This window comes from Gobius niger (genome assembly GCF_951799975.1).
Source record: "Gobius niger genome assembly, chromosome: 21".
NCBI lineage: Eukaryota > Metazoa > Chordata > Actinopteri > Gobiiformes > Gobiidae > Gobius > Gobius niger.
In genome coordinates, this window is record NC_136872.1 from 13,379,604 (window position 1) to 13,398,359 (window position 18,756).

An 18,756-nucleotide genomic window follows, 5' to 3' on the forward strand; every position below is an offset into this window, starting at 1 on the left:
GCAAGAACATACTTTCAGTTCGGATAGACACGTGTGGTCAGTGGCTCATCACCTGCACCGGTGTATATAAGCCCACGGTGCTTCATGGTGGTCATGTAATTGTCTTACACATTCTGATCATTATCAAACCTTGTCCAGTTGAAATATTGTTTTGGAACCACATGTGTTGTCTTTCCTGCAGAGAACAAATAGCACAGCCACACTTTTACTGAAATAGGCATGCCAGCAGACTCTGCTTAATGACTGCTTATCTGTTTACTACAAGTGTACAATCAGATATTTTCTCCTCGGGGGAACTACTAAGACTCTTATTTCATTGTTATGTGCGCTTCCTCTTCCTCGGGCCGGCCAGGTATTGGCCTGGGCAGACCTATTAGCATAAACTCCTCTTTAAAATATGCCCCACTCAGCAGGACGGCATCGGCGCACGTGAACAATTATCAGACGTTGCAGCCACAATCGCTTCCCATCTCTCACCTTAACAAACAAGTCGGCATCAGGTAAACAATTTCTGCATTAGCACGTCTTGATCATCGCGTTGCTTGCTTTTAATCGCGCCTCTGTTGAGGGAAATTATGACCGTCATTGGAGACAAACTGAAGCCATTATATACGTAGGGTGCTGAATTGCTGCATTCTACAGCTAGTGGTAAAATGTCAACCTTTTGCTGCCTGGCAGTGCCTGCAAGCATTAAATATTATTATTATGCCCACGCATTTGAATGTCTCGCAGGCTCAAAGACCTTTTTTTTTTTCTTTTTTTTTGAGTGACAGCTGTCAAAAACATCCACATGAATAACTTGCAAAATCAAAATGGGAGAGTGTTCAGTGCTGTTATGTAAGTTAGGCTTTTGGTAAACTTCAGATTTTATGTTTCTACTTAGAGTTCCCGGGGTTTAAGTTGGCCGCTCTACTTTTGGCCACACAAGTGCGTGTCAATTCGGCTTCACATCCACATCTTTTTTTATTAATCCTAATGAGCCGTTCGCCTAACAGGACAATTCACCAGCGTGTGGGACTCTCCCCTCGTCGGCCATCACGCGGATACTCAGTGAAATGCAGCTCCGAGCGCGCGCAGCATCCCATCCCGTCTCTCTCCTCCCCGTCTCATCCTCTCTGACTCCCTCTCTCTCTCTCTCTCTCTCTCTCTCTCTCTCTCTCACCAACCGTCGCCGGGAGCTGCGTGTATGTGTGTGTGAGAGCGCGCGCGCGAGAGAGAGCGTGTGTGAACGTGGTCTAATCTGACAACACGCCGGGGCTACGTTTGCAAAAGCAAATCTTCAGCGTTCAGTTTTTTCGCGCCCGTCTTATCGGGGGCTCTCGTTGTCTTTTTGTCGACAAAGATAAAGAGAGCAGGTAGCCATTTCGATACTTTTGGTTGTTGTTGCTTTCCCGCACGTCATTTAAATACTTTTTTTTTTTTTTTTTTTTTTTTTCACACAAGGTACGATTGTAACGGAATTTGTTTTGGCATTTTCTCTTTTGCAGTTCAAAACCACTAGCTGGCCTGTTTTTGGAATAAGACAAGAAACGCGTTGCTGGTTTCTGACTTTGAGGGACGAAAAGAACCGGGCTCCTCTGGAATTTCCCGGGGAGATCTATTCGGACGGCTCCGGTAAGTGGGCATTTTTCATATCAGGAAGCTTTTCTGATCAATAATGCATGCGCGTATGAGTGCACCATTACGGATAAATAAGTAAGCGGTTCCCTTCTTTTTTTTTTTTTTTTTTCCTTTTTTTTTTTTTTTTAATTACAGTTACCGGGGCTTTGCATTCCATCGTCCGGCGATCTAGTAAGTGCTACTTTTTTTTTTGTTGTCTTTCATGTCTCGGAAGAAAAAAAAGTCGCTAAATGGCCGGCGCGTCATGCCTCCAGCGTCTCCTTGTTGGGATTATTTGGAAGTTGTGTGTGTGTGTGTGTGTCGTGAGAAAGCCACGGGACGCATATTTTTGCATATTTGTTTTTGGGGAGGGTGCGCTGTGTGGTTTTGAAGAAGTCCGCGTGGCTCGCTCGCCCTTGCGCTCCAGATGGCTGGCGAGATGTGATCGCAGGGGCTCCTTCCGACCGTCATCGCCGTATAACACTTTCCACCACCACGTACAAATAAGTCCACGTTCAGTTTTCGGCATGACTCGCTTTTTTTTTTTTTTTTTACGTACGCATACACAGATATAGTGAATGCATTTACCGGAGGGGGGAGAATATGTTGCAGAGTGAGAGAGCGAAGTGTGGGGTAAAAAAGAAAAAAAAAAGTTTGGGGGATTTATGGTGATGTTGTTTAGTCCCGGGGCCATCTGGAGGCTGTGCTGGCGCGTGCGTGCGCGCGTGCCACGGGCTCAGGTGATTCGGAGGAGGGTGCGCGTGCCTGCCTGCCTGCGAGCGTGCGTGCGTGCGTGCGTGCGTGCGCGTGGGTTGTGACTCACCCCCCGTTTTTCCCTCTCCGTTATCTGACGGGGGCTTTGATGGCAGGTGTGACGCGTGATTGACAAGGCACATGCCGAAATGCCTTCTTTGTATCCTTGCTTTTGCTTGGTAACTTTGAAACAAAAACCTCCCTTCATTACCCAACCCTGTTTAAGCCTCCAAATGACAAATGATTCATAAAGCCAATTAGCTGTGATTTGCTGTCATACAACTTGTGTAAGAAGAAGAAGAAAAAAAAAAGAGCTTTGCAGTTAAAGCAGCAGGATAATGAAGTGAAAAGTTTGCAGTGTTTTCGCGGCCAGCTGAGCCATAGACTATCCCAAATGAGGGCAAGGACAGCAGCTCGCCTCACAGTGCGCTTGTGTGTGTGTGTGTGCGTGAAAGCTCAGTGGCTGGAGCAGAGTGACAGGGGGCTAAGTGAGCATGACCATTGAGGAGCAGTAGTAATAGCATTAGGGCCTGCCAGTCATGGGCGGCTGCAAGAGATAGGCTACTGTTGCATTGCAAACGCATTAGTGGACACAGGAACCAGAGATATGGGAGCCACTTTTTTTTTCTTTTTTTTTTCCTATTTTACCCAAACATGAACGCCTGTAGCTAAAGGTCAGGCCTCTCTTTGTGGAATCTGGTGGATGTGCTTTAGAGATCTCTGATTGAGATAATGTTAGTTTTTCAGTGACGTCTTTGGCGCAATTATGTGTGAGTAACTGTGAAAAAGTTCCTAAGAGGTGCGAAAATGGCTGTTATTGAACATTGTGTTCATAAAAAAAACAAAAAAAATCTCTCCATCACTGTGGACGGCAAGTAATAGTTTCATGGCTCATCGGAGGTGCTGACATGGAATCGCAAGAATCAATGTCCAACGTTTCCAATATCCTATTTTGATACACTTACCTTCCCTAGAAACCCTTTTAGATGTTTTCCCAGTGGTTTTATAACATCAGTGGTTCTCAACTGGTTTCGCTTTAAGCCACATTCAGCCCAAATATGCACACACACTTCTGATGATTCAAGCCTTGATAACCATTTTTTTTGACAAAGGACTCAATGCTTTCTGCGACCCTCTTTTGGCTCCCGACCCACCAGTTGAAAGGCGTCATCAAAAATGTAACGATTCCATACCTCCTCAAACACCGCATCCTATATAAAGCAAATTCTTAAAACCTTCATCTCCGAAAATACATTTTCATCGCCGAAAATACATCCTAGCAGTCTCTTAGAGCAGCTCACATTGTGCTGAGATGCAAGATGTGCTGCATGTGCTGTCAGGATGGCAATTTCTCGCACACCCTTTACGGATTAGTCCCAAGTAAAAATGTCTTCCATGCGATCCCTATTCTCAGCAGACGGGCACCATCCGGACGATTTTTCCCTTTTTTACCCGGAGTGACACTTCCAAAGCCACTGTCCACACCACATCAATCACTGCGGGATGGGATTTTTGCAGCAGTTGGTGGGCATAAGCTTGGAAGACACGCCTGCTTGCTGGGCCGGCGCTGCAAAACAAAAACTATGATATCATGCATTTGCGCAACCGAAGCTATTTCAGTGTTGCAACATATCACAATGCTATTACTGCACACTCCATTCATCTTAAGTCATGGGTTGTTTCATCCAATCAAAACAAGGCTTATAATAATTTCAAATCAGGAGCAAAACAAGGCTTAATTAAGAAGATCATGACTTTAATGGATTTCTGCACACCATGCTATTTTAAGGCTTTAAAAAAACAACTTCTTTTGGCTTACTCCATGTAATTCGGAACATGCATGTATAGAACATTGCCAAGCACTGAACCATATGTCTAAACAAGATCACTGTTGATTATTTTCACCCCTACTGCTCTTATCAAAGAGAGGTCACTGTTTCTTTGTGGGGATTGTCCTTGAAAAATCCCAACAATAAGTAATCCGATCACCACTCAGACTTTCCTCTAAATATATTTCTCTCTCCTATTAATAATGCTCTAACACATTGTGCAGTGTTTAAAAAGAAATCCACCCACCATTCTTCTGGTGTCTGCACCTCCACAGAGAGCTGGAAGAGTGCAGTAATTATGGTTTATAAACCTGATCCAGGTGACATAATCAGGGCACGGCTGATATAGCAAAGTCTGTCATTATAAGAGCTGAGGAATTCTCCTCCATTCTGTCTGTATATTGGGATGTTTGAAAGGGCACTGGAATCACAGTGGCTATTGTTAATATGAAGGTAAATAATGATCTATAATGTGCACACGTTGAACAAGTAGCTGCGCTAAATCTGTTATCATGGTTACCACATTTTCTAGACTATAAGTCGCACCAGCCTTGGCAACTACCTGGCTGTAAATGCAGCGTTGCCAAGCCTCTCCCTGCATCACGTTGTTCAAGCTCGCATTTGCGAACTCATTCCTCTAGCTGTGGCCAACTAACCTTTAGCCTGTGATTAGTTTTTTTGCTTTCTTCATTGCAGTAAGAGTAACCTCTGCTTTTCACCAGTCCCTCAGAAGTTTCTCACTCCAAACTTTCCTTCTGCTTGTTTTTTTAAATATAATCTTCAGTGGTACAGGAGTAGCAGATACTGGTACACAAGCCTAGAGCGCCCTCTAGTGACTGTGAGTGTGAATATAGCAAAGATGTGAAATTATATATTTTGATATATAAGTCGCACCTGAGTATAAGTCGCACCCCCAGCCAAACTATGAAATAAAGTGTGACTTATAGTTCAGAAAATACAGTGCTTGCTGAGAAAGTCCTTACTTTAAAATAATGTTGAAATTGAGGGTGCAGATTATATATTTGCCATGATACAATGTTGGATTGTTTCATATAACTCACAATGTCTGAGGACATGAGTAAACATGCATAGATAAGTTCTTGATCTTATAGAAGAAGATCAAGATACAAAGGGCAATACAAAGGTGTGACGTTGATATCAAATGACATGGTTTAGCAGCTTGTAATATGGAAAATGTATTACCCCATAACTATATACCAATATATTTTCATTACTATAATAAATGCAAATTCTAAAATTAGCACTCCTACTGGGTTCTGGAGTCATTTTAAAGTGCATCTAGAAAAAGGTGCCACTTGAGGAAATTAGTAGACGAACCCCTCAGCCCTAAAATTCAGCAGCCGCAGCAAAGCGATCTGGGCGGCCATATTGTCCTCATGTTGGCGCTATGTGGAACACCTTGATATCGGTCCAGGGCTGGGAACGCGCAGTAGCCGTCTCCCAGGGGCCGATTTATAATGAGGATGCGCTGTCAGATAATTAGGTACACCTGGCACAGGCATTTTCAGGAAATTTTTGATTCATCGCAGAATGAAACGCCGTACGCCTGCCAGCATGAAAGAGGGGGGAGAGAGGGGGGGGGTGGGGGGTGGGGATCTCTCCGTCACTTCATCTCTCCCTCTCACGGCGGTCCGGGCTTTATTTATTTATCCTAATGCGCTTGGATGACGGCGGCCTTGCTACTCAAACTTTTCACGCCGCACACACAAAAAAAAAGTGTTGTTCCATTAAAGAGCTGTAAGAAAAAGCCGAAAAATAATAACGACAATGTAAGACCGCAACACTCCAGGCTATAAGTGAGTGTGGACAAACTTTATTTTTCGCCTTGTCCATACCAGGACCAATAGCAAGCTACGAATAACTGTACCATGCTGTTTGCCGTTGTCTCATTCCGATCCAATGACATGTACAAAATGCAAAAAAAAACAAATGTTTCTGCAAAATGACTCCATCCCAGGTGTTTGTCAGATGGGAGAATTCATCAAAGCTGTGCATATAGCCATTTCCAGGAGAACGTGATTAATAGAATTGGCCCAAAGTCTCGACTGTAGGATCCTTTTTGTTGTTGTTGTTGTCGTTTGCTGATGGGAAAATGCTGGCTGCGCGTGAGAAGAAAACCTCCTCATTTGTGCCGTTTATTTATCAAAGCTGTAACTCAAGCAATAAATCAGACGCTCATCATTAAGCTGTTAAAGAGCAACCTTTGCATTGTTGCAGAGATATTAATACTATTTAGCTGTGCAAGTTTTGTCAAATCAGCAGTGTTGAATGTGTGCAAATGACCAAATGTACAGCATGCTGAAGTGGCAATTTCAAGTCGAGTGATTTAGGTTAGTGCAGATGGATAGAAATTGAACCCTGCTTCCCTTTGTTAGTGTCTAAAGTCTATGTTCAGGATTGCGACACTTGTTGTACTGTAAGACCAATTGACTGACTGTCTTGGGTCAGAAAGCGTCCCAATGCGACAACATTTTGCTATACGTCTCCACAATTCATTACATCACTATACGTTTCTCTGATAGAAAAGCGAAATGTTTTCTCTCCTATCCACGCAATGATGCCCTATAGTTTTATATAAGTTATGCAGTCAACATTCAAAATGTGCTACGGTCTACGGAACAGACACTCAGCGCAGCTTTAGGATATGTCTGAGCTGAAAATATACCATATCGACTTTCTTTGCCATTCAAATCAATTGGAGAGTTTTGATAAAAGTAAGTGGGGGATGGATTGTGCCAAGTTTCAGTGAGATACCAAAGATTTAACGACATTGTGTCTGTGATTAGATATGTGGTTTATGTTTTATTTAATCACATTTCAGTACACATGAGATTCTCGTATTATGTTTTAACGCAGTTTTAACTACAGCGTGACAGAATTGTTTGCAAAGGCAATTGTACTTTCTCAATCCGGAGTACCACAACAGTCTTCACCATCTTCTGGGAAGAGCGTAGCAGACGAACATAGTCCGTCTTATTCTCCAGTGAACAAACATTAGTCAGAACAATATTAAGGAAAGAAGCTTGTGTGGCTAAGCTGCGAGTCTTGCCTGGATACCTCCTCAATTGTCCCTTTTTTGTTTCCTGTAGTGCCTCTTGCGACGCCTCCACTGTGCTGCAGGTGTGATTACTCTTGATGCCTCTTCAGTGTTTCAGAAGAACTGTTCAGCCCTTTTTTCTTTTTTTTTTTTTTTTCAACCAAACTGACACAAAACTTGTAAACATGCAAAAAGATAAACCAGAACCTTTGTGGACGAATTATCATGATCACAGTCATTTCTAGGTAGGACAAGACATCAACTATACACCAGTGTTCATCTACTGCGTGCATAAAACTATACTTTATAATAAAAAGTAGAAAGTTGACATACCCCAAGGTCTAGCAGAATCCGTCAGTAGTTACACATCTCTGCCAGGAAACATGGCTGAACATCATGTTTGATCTACTGTCTCTTGATTCGCTGGTCTTTCTTGCCTCACTGGTCATGCGGTAAAAGAGAATCAGGCTGTCTGTCAAAATATTCCATTACTGGCAATTGTGTAGTTCAAATTGATTCCTTGGTTACTCGCGGAGGATGATATCGTATTGATATGCCGGACTGCAGGACTCCACAGCGAAGTGGGCTACATCGCGCGGGTTATTAGCTCATCTATCATTGATCTTCTAATAGTTCCAAGATGATAACTCATGTCTTTCTTCTTTATTCCTATCACATCTTGCAACCCGGCTATGTCTTGAGCAGCACTACTCTTCTCTGACTGACAGATTGTATTGTTATAGCACACCATCTTGTGCTTTAAAACTTTAGGGGGTTCTTATAGAGAGCGATGAATTTGATAGACTCTAAACACTTGGGCTTTTGCTGTTCTTCTCAGTGTTTTCACATTGAGTGCATTTTGGGCATCATTAAATCTAAATCCACAAATAACAGTTGCTTTTGCGGAACCATTATGTGTATGAACCACAGGTGCTCTAAGCAAATGACTTATCTTTTATAGGGCAAATGTCAGCACAATCTTACATCTTGACCTTTTTGTTCGCACAACGTACTGCACAATGGAGTGGCCCTTTTTATCTCGCCGCATGCTTTAGCTGCTGGCGTCTGGCAGCTTGACAGATTCAGGGGGGCTAGCATGTTGGCTATTGACGTTACAGTCTGCCGAGAAAACAGGGGAGGAATATCGCAGGCGACCTGGAGCCGGGGCACTCGCAACAGTTCAATGCCGCTGCTACTTCTAAACCGGCATGAGCCAGAGAAATCAATTAGACCTCCTCGGTTTGCGATTTGATGGACTTCTACCATGGGGACGGCTGGGGAAAATCAAAGTGCTCAAGATACAAAAATATAAAGGGGGGGGGGGGGGGGGGGGGGGGGGAGTTGCAGGAATTGAACTCAAGTGGCAGTTTGTTGTGCGTGTTTGTCAGATAGGACGTTGTTGACCTCAAGATGGCATTCATTCTCTCCGAAACACACTTGTGATTCCAAACAGCCTCCCCTCTTCACACTTAAGCAGGCCCTTCGGTGTGGTTAGGTCAGTAATGAGAATGGCTTGCAACAACTGCATCAGAATCAAGCTTTCGTCAGATTTACTAGTAGCATTCGTACAGATTTGTTTTCATAACGTAAAGCCCCTTCAGAATCAATTGGGCGGTCATCGAGAATCACGCTTCAGTCAACGCACAAGCATGTTCGGCAGACGGTCACACTTTTTGGTGTGACTGGCTGATATTTCGTTTTTGGAATGATATATGCGCTTAAGATTGCAAGCAAAGCCTCCGATGTCCCATCTCAAACAATTACAGAAGGCTTAGCAAGCGTAATATCCACGGCTATAATTTATTGACGCTGTTTTCGTGCAGTTTCCAAACTCCGCGAAATGAAAGAAATCTCTATATGCTACCAGCAGAGACATTTGGTTTGCATATCTACGGTAGTGTGGTCGATTGAAGACGTCACGGCCATTGATGAAGGCTTGATGCATATTTCATGGAGTGCAGGGTATTTGAGTGGAGCCTACTGTAAATACCGGGGTGGAGAGTGCACGGCATAGATTTCACAGCACCCAGAGGCCTCGTACTCTTTGATCAGTCAGAAAAGGAGGACACTTTTTGATGTTGGCTCTACCTTGGACATTTAAATCAACCATCTGACAGGCTGGCGGAGCTGACAAAGATGTGATCTAATCGCTTCACTCGTGCGGCGTGGATTAGTATAGTGGAACTGTTCGTGTGCAGGAATGTAACGCAAGCCCCGTTTGACGAGATTACCCAAATAATCTACAAGCAACGGAACAAACTAGATATGAACTCCGAGGCTTGCAGGACCGGGGTAAATACTTGAGTGGATGTTTTTCCGGTGCAAAATCAAATCAAATGTGCCCAAAAAGGCATTCAGGGACATTCAAATACTATATCCTCCACCCCCTTGCATTATGTGGTTGGCGCACTTTAGCATCGGCCAAAGCTAAGCGCTAACTTCCTAAAACGTCCACACTGTATGAACGAAATGGGGGACAATATGAGCACCGCAGGTAATGAATATTATGTTCCTGCTCCTAATCTCTGTGTGTACAGTCAGAGTTGTCTCCTGATGGCTCTCACATGTAAACATACAGCCCGGCTTCCCACTCAGTCCGGCTGGTGGTTTTGGCAAGCGTCGGCACGACAGATCTTTTGGCATCGCCAGAGAATAACAATGAGGATTTGGGGAGGGATCAGTTGCTCAGTGCTGTGCCAAGCTGGTGGGGTTTATGTAATACTCTGCCTTCCACATATAGGTCTCTATACCATCTAAATTTTGCTCTAGGTTTATTCCATTTGAGATGAATTTATTTGTACAGGGATAGAGGGAGTATAGGGAGTAATAAATTCGAGTTTTGGACGGACCCTTTGAGCTGGAATCGGTGAGTTCAAACAAAATGGGAGAGTATCAAACCCTTTGCTTGTTGTGGCTTGTAATAGCGTTCTCCATGCAAGTTGATGTGTGTTTTTGCACCATTTGTTAGCTTCTCCGCAGCTGCATCACCCACTTTGAAGTCAACCCCTTCCCATGCCCTCCTCTTCCTCTTTGTTTTCCCCTTCACACATTCTTATGAAAAAAAAAATGAAAAAAAAAGTCAGGGATCTGTCAAAACCCGTTCTTTCTTCTGTCTGGCTTTTTTCAGACAACTTTTGTCTTGTGTTTTTTCCCTTTCATTTTTTTTTTCTTTTTTTTTGGACTGCCATGGCATTTCAGTCAGCCCTGACACCCCAGTGGAACCCAGAATGCCAAAACTGGAAGGCTGAAGGGTTTTCTTTTGGAAGACATACGATTTATCCATTGTCAGCACTTTCACGTGGACTTTGTATGAGTTTGGACGCCGACAATGTGTCACGAGCGCCTAGTGAGTACCTCATGTCAAACATTTGATAGAAATAATTCTAGGCTGGTCAAAACCACTTAGATCATTCCCCTGAGACACAGCCATCAGTATTTATAGATGTAAATTTGCTTCGATGCTTCAGCAGATGGCTTGGGTTTTGATAAGCATCTGGACATTATTAGCTAAAGTGGCAGAAATGCACAAAAACGTGACTTCAAATGACGGAACAAGTGTAATCATTTTGAAGGCATTAGCCGCGATAATTTGCGCACCTACTGACCCCGTCGCAACATCAACAAGAGGATCTCGCGCTGCACTTAAAAAGGAGAGACGGATCACACTGGATTGCTATTGTACAACGTATTCCAATAATCCAGCCAAGCCTTGACATACACAGGAGATAACATTAGCATCCATTGAGTTGGTAGTATGGGGAAAATCAATGGAAGGTGAAAATTAAATTTGGGCCAAAGAGCCTTTAGGCAAAGTGCAATTTGAAAACACATCTATTATGTTCCCCTGGGCGTCTGACTGGAGCTGGCAGGAGATGGAGAAAGTATGTGAGCTTTATGGAAAAAGACAGAGCTGCGCTGTCAAAGAAATACTCCCCTCCCATCCCATCTCACTCCTCCCCTCCTGATTGCCTAATTTAGTTAGGGACACTTGCTCCTTATTGGATTCATATCATATAGGTCGGAGGTGTCCTGCATAGACCACTCTATCTACTGGAGACGCTGGGGTGTGTAGGGAAGTGCCCATTTTCCTCGCGAAGGTGAGTGAGCACTGAGGGAGGGAGGGGGTGGGGGCAAGATAAATGATGGCCGGTCCGCTGTGAGAGGGAGAGGTGGGCGAGGAGTGGAGATTGAACTGTTGACTTGGGGGATCTGATCTTCCCAGAGAGAGCGAGAGACTTAAAAGCATTATTTGCGGCGAGATAAAAGTGATTGCCGGGAGGAGTTGTGGCTAAATTGTGACCCAGTTTTGGAGTGCAAGGGAAAGCCGACGTGGGTCTGGAGAGGTCAAGACGTGTCATTGAGTTGAAAATGGAAAATGGTCTAAATGTGTTCTTCAAATTGTTGGAATTTCCCCTTTTAGTCATGATTTTCTTAAGTTATAGTTCTTTCATGGACCAATGAGTCTTCGGTGTAGGACCTAAAAGAAAAAAGAGATGACTTTTTTTGATTCAAATCCAGGGCTCTCTGTTAGCGGTGCTGCAGTCGCACGGCCTGACACCATTAGTCCAGTGTTCTGATGGGTGTGAAGATGATCCGGCCGACGCACGCCTCCTCATGCATGGATTCCCACATTTAATTCACATCACCCAAAGTCTCAGGACGACGGCTTCACTTTGCACTGTTGTCTCCTAATGAGCTACAGCAGCCCCTTTTTACATGCTTGGCCTTCAGAGGTGGGAGTACAGTAACGAGATACTCGAAGAGTATGTACTTTTTTTCGGAACATGTACATGCGTTTCCAATGACATCACGCATAGTCCCGGCGGCCATTTTGAAGTAGAATTATGCAGTACTACAACATGTAACAATATGTCTACTCAGGATGAAAATGCTTGACAGTGGCATTTTTATGTACTCGTAATCATTGCTCATGAAGATAAGTTAAAACATGGCCCCAGAGACGCACGTTTATGTGACATAACCAGCATGTGGCACAGATGTAGCAGCTCTGTCTGTCGAGCTACAGCATGATTTACTAAAGATCTGCTTCACTCCTCAGACTAAATTAACACATCAAAGAGGAAACAGAAAACCTTTGTCTGTGATTTTTACAGTTTGCTATGTCAACATAGTCTCAGTCTGAGTCCGTGTTTAAGCTGCTCAAGACGCTAGCATGCTACCGGTTAGTAACTGTCAACACGATAAACACATGTGTGGCTCACGTCTATGAATATTGAGGAAACATTACAGTCACAGCTCAGCTCTGACCTCTGTCACATGTTGTATCCAAGGCTAGATGTGTGGAGTGTGTTTCAGGGCTTTCTCTTGGAGAGGTCAGAGCTGAGCTGTTGAAGCTAAACTCTAACCGGTAGCATGCTAACGTCTTGAGCAGCTTAAACACTGACTCACTGGTTTCTTCACATAAACGTGCGTTCTCTGGGGCCGTGTTTTAACTGTTATCTTCTTGAGCAATAATTACGAGCGCATAAAAATGCCACTGTCAATCAGCTGTCTTGTATTCCTATAGAAATATAGAAATATAGTTACATGTTGTAGCACTGCATAATTCTATGTTGGTATTCAAAATGGTGGCCCTAACAACACAAGTCACATGACTGAAAGGCATATTATTGGCTGGCTGCAGTAAAAGCAGTAAAATGTAGAAATAGTGCTAATAAACTGCAGAAGAAACTGTTTCAGATTCAAATGAAGTGGTCTTAGGGGTGCTGAACTTAATTTACTAGCCAATTTTTGTGAATATTTCTGAAATGCAGCTTTGATTTGAAAGTACTAATTGACAGTAAGCATCATTAGCTGAAGCCCTGGTCTACGATGAGTTATCCGCCCCCTTTTTTAAGCTCCATTGAAGGTTATTCAACACTGAAACCAGTATTGATCAATCTTCCATCTGTTAACGCAAAAATATTTGTAACCACAGTCCTTCTCCAAAGTCATAATTAACCCAACGAAGCATACGCACGCACACACACACACAAGGGGCGGACACTGCACCTATGCAAAGTCTACAAAGGTTGCCCATAAATCATCTGCAGTTTAATGTCAACAAGATGTTTAATTTGGTCCCTGAGAGTGCGTAATTAGTTCAATTAGCCTCGCTGCTATACAGGGAAGCACATTTGTAAATGGACCTGGGTCAGCTTTGGACTCCTAGCTGCATTATTTTTTTTTTCATTTTTTTTTTCCCACTCTCTCTCTTCCAAACCCATGGCGTAATAAGTCAGCCCTTGCCCTGACGCTCCACAGTGGGATAATGTTTGCTCAAGCTCCGCTCAATGAGATTCAGTGCTCGGGCGACGCCATTACTCCAAGCTCATTGCCGAGTCAGGTTGGGTGGGTTGGGTCTCCCACTCGCTGAGAGTGGAGGCAGCCAGGCGCCAGATGAGAGAAGGCACCTCTCCAGACAGATTACATGTCTGTGGCGGAGCGTTGCGCTTTTCACCTCTGCCTCGCTCGCTAATGAAGCCGGAGGATGTATTAAAACAGGAACACTCCTCTCTCCCGTCTCCGTGCGCGCTTGCTCTCTGTCGGCCAATCACATTCTACTTGTCCAACCATTAAGTCAGCCGGTGCTTCGCTTGTCTTACATTATAAGCTTGTGTTTTCAAGACTTTCAACCGCCCCAGCAGTGGATTTGTCCGATTCTTCAACTCCCCCATCAGCACAAAAGCAAAACTAAGTCGCTCTTTTGTCCATCACAAAGAATGCATTAAAACAAACTTGCGGTTTATCAAAAAAAGGCCACAAACGACAAAGAACCAGGAACTAAATACTGTTATTAGAGGTGAGATTGCTTTGTATGAAGGTCAAAGAGAACCTGCTTGGCCCTTGAATCTCAATCAATCTACTCTTCAGATAGTCTTCCCACTCATCACCAATCACAGCAGCTCATACTCAAGTCCACCTCATCGCCTGCCATCTCAAAAGCAAAACCACGCTCGTCATTCACAACAGTAAATCATACTCTTCAACGGAGCTCCAACATAGAATTTGGGTGGTTGCTATCGGCTAAGCGCAAAGACTGCAGTTTTAGTTGTACACTATGATCCGAAAATGCAGCCGGACCATTCCACTCTCCTCCACTTCAGCATTAGCGTATTTTCCCCACCGACACTTTCACTAGTCATGTACCGCAATCAGGACAACATGCTCCTCTGGCAGCCGGAACAGGTGGACAACAAGACAGCGAACACATTTGCGCTAATTGCAGCAGTCAGCGAGACGTATCTGAAATGGAGACGACAACACAGCGCTCGCCCTGCAGAGGGAAGTGTGAGCAGCCGCGGCCCGAGCCAAAGTGTTTTAAATGGATTACACCAGTGTGTCATTGCGATTACACGCTCCTCACAGGGACCGCCACGAGATGAATTGTATTTTATGGCTTTACAGCAGATCTCTTTTCTTTCCCTTTCTCCTCCAACTTGAATGATTTCCTCCCTCCGCTGTGATCCGTGTTCTGAATATAGGATTGTTTTTTTGTGTCTTTGAACTGCCGCATAAACGGTTCATCTGATACCGCTCTTTAAAGGGACACTTCCTATTCTTATCGCAGGTTTGTTCCCGGAGAAACATGTTTTTGTTTGCGGGATTCAGTCTGCGGCGACTTTCTCTTAAAGTCTGTGCATTTGCATTTTACACACTGCCGACTGAGCAACCTCAAAGACCACTCATACCACTCAATTCTGATACAAACCAACATTATCTAATGATGAAAGCGGTTGATTATTGTTGCTCCCAGAGCTCAATAATGACTTTGTAGATCAAGCTCCTGGTATAGAGTGATTATCAGCCTATTAAGAAATTATTTTGTCGTGTAAATGTCTAGACAGGCCTCCTGACCACAGTGGGCAAACACACTGTAACCACTGGGGGAATATATGTCATACCCATTATACCCATGTTTTGGGTTGATAGGAGAAATCTCACCACACACAGGGTGAACATGCAAACTCTTTCCAACCTAGGACCTTGTTGTTTGGCATGCTGGGGAGCTCAGGCTTCCAACACCCCTAAAGATATGCACAATAGGACTCCCCTGAAAAAACAGATTCGTTATCATAATGGGACTCTTTCCTGGTTTCCTGAAATTGCTATCCAATTATTATTTTTTGTGTCCTTTAGTTTCTCATGCTTTACACACCTCAGAATAATTACCACCAATAAGTAGCACCGGTCTGAAACAGAATACATTTTCTAAACTGGGTGCAAACCATGACTGAACCAGAAAAAACAAACAAACCACATAACCAGAATGAATTCATGAATGCATGAAGTGGTCACATTTTTATAGCGCCTTTCTACCTGCTTTAGGCACTCAAAGCGCTTTACATCTAGGAACCAGTCACCCATGGAGGACACTGGAGGTGAGTGGGTGATCACAAGATGACCCGCTCTACTCTCTGTAGTTGATGAATGATCATTTTCAGTGAATGAATGATTGTTATTCGAGCAACTTAACAAACAACAAACAAACCAATACATTTTTCCATATGTGCCCTTTATTATTTACCATAATAAATGGTAGCTAATTTCCCATTTTCAGCATCACCCAGCATGCAGGAGTCAAAGATTTATTCCCACTGACACTTTTTACGACATACTGTAGTCGCCTCCTTTTCCCAGTCTAATGTTTGTGCAACAACCACTTGAACGTGCGCGGCAGGCGGGGTCAGCAGTGAGAGCTCCGAGTCAGTGCGTGCGAGGAAGGTTAAGTCTCAAAGGGAGTCCATTAATCAGCGAGGAGCAGCGGGTTAAGCAGTGCGCTGACCCACCCGGATGTATGTTCAACAACAGCCCCGATGCCGGAGCACTCCGTCACTTAACTTGACTCATTCCCGCTGCCTTCCCGTCTCCGCAGCGCGCGCCCCCATCACCAGCGCTCACAGCTCAGTAAAGCCAGACTGGCTGTGACAGGCTGCTTCAGAGCCAAAGCTACGTGGGTTGGATTACATCTGGTATAGACGCACATTTGGGCAATGCGGCGGGAACATTATGCGCATGTAAGTGTTCACGTACATGCGTCGACCGCGGTGGCGTCAGGGTGTTGATGGAGGGATTTTAATAGTCAATGGGAAAATGTTCAGAGTGTTGTTAGTGGAAAACTTTACTTTGAGATGGAAACAATTTGAAAAAGATTTGTTGTAAGCAGAATTGTGTCTACAGTTTACATCTGTTACTACCACCGTCCCAAATCAGACTCTTGGTAATAGAATAGCCTGCCAATAGTGTTCCTCATTGACAAATTTACTTCACACTTGTTGAGACTTTCCAGGCCAGTAATGACACATTTAAAGCGGTCTGTCTTAACTGCCACATTTCTCATTCACCTGGCTCTCCACTTCACCTTGGACTCCTTGATCCGCCTCTTCCGCCCACGGCAATTGCACAATCCCTCTTCCCCTCTCCGGTTCCTCAAGTGCCAATACGGGACTTGATGCTCCTCGTGGCCTCAAACTGTGGACACTCGCTCCTCAAACTAATCATAGGACTGTAGCCTATGAAACCTAAGCTGCCTTCCTAACAATGGCCATTGTGCGCCACTATTGAGAACCATACAAATGAGTATGTGCGCCCGGTGGCCGCTGGGACAATGAATTCTGCTGGCTTTATCACATCTTGGCCTGGCCTACTATTAATCTTGTAGACTGTATGGGATAAATTATTGCACTGAGGGATTTGTAAGGCTATGGATATGGATTACATTGTCCGACGGTATATTTGAATTGGGCTTCTAGTGTAATTCCGGCGGACGGAGATTAAATTTAGCTGATACGAGCGTAGGCTCCAGAAAACCACGCTATTATAGGTTATGTCAGTCTTTTGTGCCTCTAAAGGACCAGCATGTGTGTTTGATAGTGAAGCAGCAATAGTTTGTGACAAATTGTTTGGCTGTGGATGTGTCTTTTAATGGGTGGTTCTTATTTACCCCTGGACTGTGCAAGAACAACCACATTATGACTTCACAAAAGCAATTAATCTGGACAGCATTGCAGCAACAGTGCAGACATGTGTAGGAATGAACTTGAAACCCCCCCAAACTCAGGGGGCTTTAAAGAGCAGTACTACACCTGTGCAAACAAACCTCAGAACGATGACACAGCTTTGGCTTTGTTAATCGGACCTAAACATAAATAAATATAAGTCCTTATCACTAGAGATGCACCGATTTCCCCCCCCCTTCTGATACAGATACTTGGGGTTTGAGTGTCTACTGATATCCGATACCAACCGATACCACAAGACTTTCTTAAAGTGGCTGCTGTGAGTGTAAAGGTGAATGGTTCTCTTTGCACACGAGCTGTTAAGAGGTTTTCTATTTATAAACTGTAACATTAAACAAGGATCCCCGGACCTTTCTAGTACACTATATCCTTGGCTACATGACAAGCTATTGGCTACATTAAAGGGATGTTTCAGGATTTTTGACATAGGGCCTCATTTCCTAGTTATCCACAGTGTTGTTGATTTCTGCAGATTTTATTTTATTTTTTTAATTCATGCAGTCCTTATATTTGAAGAGTTTAGTGGTGCTAGGCTAGTGCTAGGCTAGTACTAGGCTAGGGCATGTCTATGGTAACTAGTAGCCTGCATTAAAAACCTTTTAAAAATCATCGGATAGTCCTCCAAACGTTGCCATATCTGATTTGTAGAAAGCTCCTTTGTGAATTCCACGTGTAGTAATGCCGGCCACAGGTAAACAAACTACTAGGCTATAGATCCGGAAACCTATCAGATCACTGCTAACAACCAGGAAGCTGAGGCTGCTTAACTATAAGTTCTAAATGCAAAATGGTTGTATTTCAAAAAATTATTCAGTCAACACAGACATTTATATCAATAGTCTATAATATTATTAGTGATTTGCCTCAGGTGCACTCAGGTCAGACTGTGTTTTAATGCTGGCTACTAGTTAGCATAGACCTGTGTTAGCCTAGTACTAGCCTAGCACCACTAAACTCTTCAAATATAAGGACTGCATGAATTAAAAAAAAAATAGTAAAACATTCTCAGCAACACAGGACGCAGGAAATTAGGCGCTATGTCAAAAATCCTGAAATATCCCTTTAACATAACAACATAAAGTTATCTGATCATTAAACTCCTTATGGATTACTCATATGGTATATCAGCTATTCTTTAACAGCATATGTTAACTAAATTGCAAACATGCAGACCTTTAGCAGTGGCTGACATTATTTTACGCCTCGTTTCTGTCCCGGTCTCCGTTAGTTGCCGCTAGCATTAGCATGCTGCTGCTAGCGGTGGTATTTGTGTGGCAATCACAAGTTCCGTTGTGGAGTGTAAAACTACCCCGCCAATTGAATTTTCCATATTCAGTGCTTCAAAATGAAGGACAGCATTTCGAAATTCACCGAGATAAAGTTGGCGAAAGTAGTGTTTTTAATGCTTTGAAAGCCAAAACAGGTGTCGGTTTAGCATCGGGTATTTGGGATTGATACCCGATCCTGAAATTTGACCAGCATCGGTGCGCCCCGTCTT

The 18,756-nt window shown here is 43.7% G+C and overlaps 1 protein-coding gene across 38 annotated transcripts in view; it reads left to right on the forward strand.

The window, feature by feature from the left end:
* The first annotated feature begins 1,491 nt into the window (after positions 1 to 1,491).
* LOC306980831 (receptor-type tyrosine-protein phosphatase delta) overlaps positions 1,492 to 18,756 on the forward strand; it is a 441,722-nt gene continuing 424,457 nt past the window's right edge. For all 38 annotated transcript variants that reach the window (XM_079580272.1, XM_079580307.1, XM_079580305.1 and 35 more), the window contains exons 1-2: positions 1,492 to 1,614; positions 1,756 to 1,791. The gene's annotated coding sequence lies outside the window, so the exon portion shown is untranslated. The remainder of the gene's footprint in view (positions 1,615 to 1,755; positions 1,792 to 18,756) is intronic.